This window comes from Hyalella azteca, unplaced genomic scaffold (assembly GCF_000764305.2).
Source record: "Hyalella azteca isolate HAZT.00-mixed unplaced genomic scaffold, Hazt_2.0.2 contig13515, whole genome shotgun sequence".
Taxonomy (NCBI): domain Eukaryota; kingdom Metazoa; phylum Arthropoda; class Malacostraca; order Amphipoda; family Hyalellidae; genus Hyalella; species Hyalella azteca.
Window position 1 is genome coordinate 34,591 of NW_025943433.1, and position 5,777 is coordinate 40,367.

General features: G+C 34.6%; 1 non-coding gene across 1 annotated transcript; it reads left to right on the forward strand.

Moving 5' to 3' along the window:
- Window positions 1-5,441: 5,441 nt before the first annotated feature.
- On the forward strand, window positions 5,442-5,514 carry Trnav-cac. The gene has a single exon. It is a non-coding gene; the product is annotated as a tRNA-Val (tRNA).
- Window positions 5,515-5,777: the final 263 nt, after the last annotated feature.

The window sequence follows — 5,777 nt, forward strand, 5'->3', positions numbered from 1 at the left end:
CCCGCGAGTGGTGGAGAATATTGCTAAATTCTGGGAATGTTTTTGAGTTTTCCGAGATAGGAATTGTCTAAATATACACATGGATGTCGCAATAGGTTTCACGATTTGGCCTATGAAAGCAACGTCCATCGAATTATTCATTATTCTTTCCCAAAAGCCTAATTCTATGAAGAAAATTAATTTTAATATAATTTAATGACATTCCGTTCAGAATCATTGCCAATATTTCCAGTCGAACGAAGGAATGTATATTTTGATTTAAATTCGTATATATTTTTCTACTACAAACTAAATTCATTTCAAAAATAATGTACTAGAACACTTTTTCTTTTTTCTTAACATTCAAAATTCAACAATAATTTTTTAAAATTTTTCTTAATATGATTTTCGAAGTGAATAATGTGGGGTTAATAATAATAATCACATAAGTGTTTGAATCGCAATGCGCGTCCGGGAGAATTATTAGCAGTCAATACATTCTGAAATGAAAAGTGTAAAATCGTAAATGGATATTTGTTTACTTGCATATACCATTATTTTGAAACTTTCTATACTTAATACTTAATGCTTGTGTAACCGTTCAACTTCTATGTTGGTACATCGAATGCAAAATGATTACCTGTTTACAAGCTAATGGATAATAAGTTAAATTTTCTCCCTTAACAAGACGGTCTGCTTCAAATCATGATTAAAATTTTACCGACGTTACCGCTACCAACAATGCCCGAGAAGTCCAAAAATGCCAACCCTGCACCTAATTCATAACAAAGACAAAACTTCTTGTTCTTGTGATAAGAATTGCTTACAAGAAATTGCTGGCAACAGTTGCGCACTCGTCGTGAGCCCGTATACTGTTTACGAAGCTTTGCAGTTGCACGCTCGCCATGCACCCGTATATTTTTTACAAAGCCTTGTACATGAGCGTTCGCCGTATCCTCGTATATTGTTTACGTAGTCGTGTATTTTTACGCTTGCCGTATATTCGTGTATTCCTCCATGATGCCGTGCAGAGTGCACGAGCGAGCCTGCTTTCTCATAAATTGCTCGACGACCCGGCGCTGACCAACAAAAAATCAGTCCAAAAGCTTAAAAGTCCCCAAAAATTAAGGTTTATTTCCAGCCAAAATTCCTGGAGTAGTTTGAGTTCACTGATTTTAATCTCTCACAAAGCGAATTTTTAATGAAGAGGACGGATATCATTTTACATCTGTAAAAACATGCACAATTCGCGAAATTTTAAATCTGGACTTCTGATATTAATACATAAAATAAATTATCAAGCTTTGAAAAATCATACACATGACATAACTTCGTGAGTGTTGGACACACGAAGCAACAGCGAAGAAAGCAGCGCATCAAGCCTACACGGGCCGGTCCGGTCTCGTCGTGTAGCCGTCCAAACGCAGCGCCCAGGCCGTAAGTTCGAAAATCTTACTCCCTTCGGCCGAGGTTTCGAGAATTAGAACGACGGGATATTTCGATGAGCTCGCCTCGCTGTCGAACGATTTATTTCAGGGCTGTAGGAGCCGCGCTATTGTGGCTGCGTTAACTTTGGCTCCAGAATTTAATTTCGAAGGCTGGAAATAAAGAAAAAAATACTACATTCAGTTTTTTTAGTCCGCAGTTTGAATTTTTGTTTTATTAAGAATTTCTACAGATAATTGAATGATAAATAAAATTGTGTTGGGAACTGAAGAAGATTACGAGAAAACCTATTTAAAATCTGTCATTTATTTCTTCATAAAACTTTGTTTCACTTACTAATAATACACTAATTTGATATTGTTTTATTGAACATATTTTTTGGTGAATCATTTCCAGAGAATTAAATTTTTCTTATCATATAAGATAAACCATATATTCGATCAAATGCTCGCATATTTGAATTACGTGAAAAAGTGATAGATCCGAAATAAAAAGTGTAAATTTGTGGACAATTCAATGAATAATTATTTCTCTATATTACGGAAGTTGCATGGTTACTACCATAATTTTTAAACACATTCGCTATTTCAATCTATCTAATCACCCATATAAATATTTTACAGTGATTTTTCCCTATTTCTGAGATAGAATTGATTACTCTTTATATTTGATGAAGATAAAACCGGGTTGAATTTTTTAGGAAATTTCATTTGTTTCAGAAAAATAGCAATATTTAACAAAATTACGCGTGCTTCACTGATGGAATCTTTTAGTTAAGACTGGAATTTTGGCTCATGCAGACTTGATTGATTAGGAGTAATTTCGGTTTAGGAATGCTCAAGCAGGCTTAAATAAATTAATAAATTCAGGTACGTAACTAAGAGAAAAGCTGTCAACAATTGTTTGAAATCTTCAATCGTTATAAATACTACACATACTAGTTTAGAAATAATGCTGTTATAATATTAATGTTCAAGGAGATAATTGTTAAAATAAATATTTAACTGCTATGGATGTCTGTACTCTGTAGTATGTAGCATATATGTGAAGGTATTATAAGTAAGTGTTCGCGCAGAAATTCACAAGCGGTTGAGGTTTGGAGTTCGAGGTTTTGGTATTGGGCAAGCAAGCCGCCTGTCAGTCTTGCATGTTAGCCGCGGGAAACACGTCATAAAGGCACTGAGGTACAAATCACGACATGATCTCTTGTGCACAAATCACAGAGCGAATAACGCCCGTAAATCAGCATTAAAGTGTTGTCGAGTTGTGTGGAGGCGGGAGGCCTGTAAACGCTTGGCTTGCGTGAGTCGCCTTGTACTTCAGGGACGATTTTCTAAGTCCTAATAAGGCTCTGTTAAATTTTTAAAATGCAGGAAACTATAATTTGATATTCCAAAATTATCCAGGATTCTCGCAGTATGATAATATTTTTAAAAGGATGTTAACAATATTATAACATGTCGTTGTTGTTTTCAAGTCACATTACTTATTAAATACTCATTTTGGAGTAACATGATTCAAATCTCAAGGAGATCTGCAATCGATGAAAGCAAGGAAATAGCGAAAATATGTATATCTGAACTCGGAGAAGTGCGAATTGAGACTCAGAAACATATTATGATCTGCATGCAACCCACAGGTAGAAATATATTGTTGGGCAAAAAGTATTCTGTCACGATTTAATTACAACAGTGATAGTAAGATTTTAAAAATAACAATCTTTAAGGTTCACAAGAACATGTTGATATAAACCACTATCAACACAGCGGAACATCAAGCCTTAATAAACTTTGAACATTACTAATTACATCGAGGAGAACACTTAGGAGAACACTCGCAACAAACTTTATTTCTGAATCGAGCTGTGCAACAACGGGAAGCGTGAGCCGAATAATTTTAATCAAGGCACGTGATGCTGGTAAAAATGCAAAGTAAAATTTTAATTTACAACCCAGCTTTAAACAGTTGGTACTCGTATTCTTAATCAAGTCCCGACTTGTAATTGGGGACTTCATTTCCAACACACAAATGACCACTTGCTATTGAGTTTTACGGCAATTTTATTGTATTCCCTATTAATTATTCTCGATGTGGATGTGTGTACGTTTTTAAGCCGCTGTATTGAGGCATCAAGGGCCGCTGCACAGTGAATATTCCCATACCTCCAAATTCCAATCACTAACACGAGATATCGGAGAAAGGAAAATACTGTAAATATAATTTTTTTTCAAAATCAACTTTCAGTTCTTGTCACGACGAATAAACTTGGTCGGCGTTTTAGCACCAAGATAAGCAGCATTTACACGTCTCCTGCATGGTGCAGGTGGGAAATGAATTAGCAAGAAATCACAAAAAAAAAAACACAAAAAAATAACCAAATCCAAAATAAACATTATACTTATACGTTTGCTGAAAATATTCGAGACGGCTATACCACCAAATTTCGTCAGTGACAAGTCCGTAATTCGTGATTCAACATTTGTAAGTGAACTGTTCATGAACAATTATGTATTGCAAGAGATATTCGAGAAGCCTTGTCTTGTGCACCACGCATGCAGTCACTCGTTGTCAATTCCACTTCAGCAAGTAAACTCCTCGTATACATACACGGTTTCTACAACGCGAAAGAATCAGTTTGTTTTAGGTTGTTTAAATAGCAAGCGACATTTTAACATGAAAATAATTCAAATATGCTGGAATTGCTGAAGAAAAAGCTGCTAATAAGAATGCTTCACATGCTTAAATCTGTGAAACTTGCTGCATCTGCATGCCAAAATAATCATGTGGTGCAAAATTTGCTGTTATTCTGACATCAACGTTGTCTGATTCTTAATAAAATTATAAATTTTGCAGCTGGAAATACATAACTATTCCCTAGAACATAATATTGATTTTGAACGTGTTATGTGCAGCAAAATAAACGAGGAAAAAAAAATGTACTAGCTACTAATACTTGATTTACAAACAGCTAATTCCACTTGATTTACGAAGTTCAATACATCAGTGAGTTCGAACGGAGCATAACTGGATTTGATTATAAAAAAAATAGTAAGGATTCCGTAATAGCAGTATAATATCATCATCGTTGCTTATTCTCTGTATATTTAAATAAATTCCAGTTTCGTTGTTATACCTTGGAGTCATAGAATAAATTTGTCTTGCTAATAGGAACAGAATTGGCACTGGATGGAAAACAATTAAGGGAAACGTATCAATAAAATTTCCTGGCAGCATTCAACATGACATCTAATTTAAAACTCTCCTTATTAAAAATATCGGAACATTGCGATGAGAATGCCATTGACACAAATTCGATTGAGATATGTTTTACATTATGAGAGACGGTTACATTATTTGGGGAATAGTTCAGACACCTTTTGCATTCTGCCGGGTTTGGTGAGCGATGAGGAAATGGATTTTGAATAATTAAATGACATGTATTACTTAAAAAAGAGGAAATGGATTTCGTATAATTAAATGACATGTATTACTTAAAATATAACTAATTAAAATTTTTATTAAACTCGATTTAAAACTTATTTATTTTCAACGTAACTTAAAGTTCGGAATTAAAGTTATGACTTCCTGAAATGAGGGAATTGAAGTGAGGAAATGCCACACGCGGTATAAGTCGAGGTCGTGCTTGGCGAGGTTGGCTTGGAGTGGACTCCTTTCAATCAATTTAGCGGCAACTGAACTTGGACTGGATAACACACGTCGAGACTGGACCTTCCAGAATTATCCAAATCATTATACGCAAATTTTACTGTAAAAATGCAAAACATTCTTCGTATTTTTTTTTGAATCTGTAAATGTTTTATCAGATGCTAGATGGAACACTTCAAATATTATATCAACGATTTTCGGTAAGACTTACTGGATTATATAATGTCTAAACATATTATTAAGCAGATGAAACAGGAGAAAACGGATGCCTCGAGAATAATTTCCCATTGATGATGAACTATATACATAATTTATAATTACTACCATGTTAGCTTGCCAAGTATTCATCGGTTTCCGTAGTGTAGTGGTTATCACGTGCGCCTCACACGCGCAAGGTCCCCGGTTCGATCCCGGGCGGAAACATGCGTTTTTTAGCTTACAATAAAAAATCTGAGTAACTTTTTCGTAAAGTCAGTAAACCTTTGAGGTTCATTTCATTTGAATAAGATTTAGAAGTTTGATTTACAACATAATTTCAAGCGGCAATGTTATCTTTTGTGCTATGCTGTCAGAGCACAACGACTGTGCACGATGATGTGTAGAAATATTTATTAAATTTCCTTACTTTGATTCGAAAATCTCAAAGTTTTCAAAAATCGTAACATTATATTTCATTGAAGTGATAA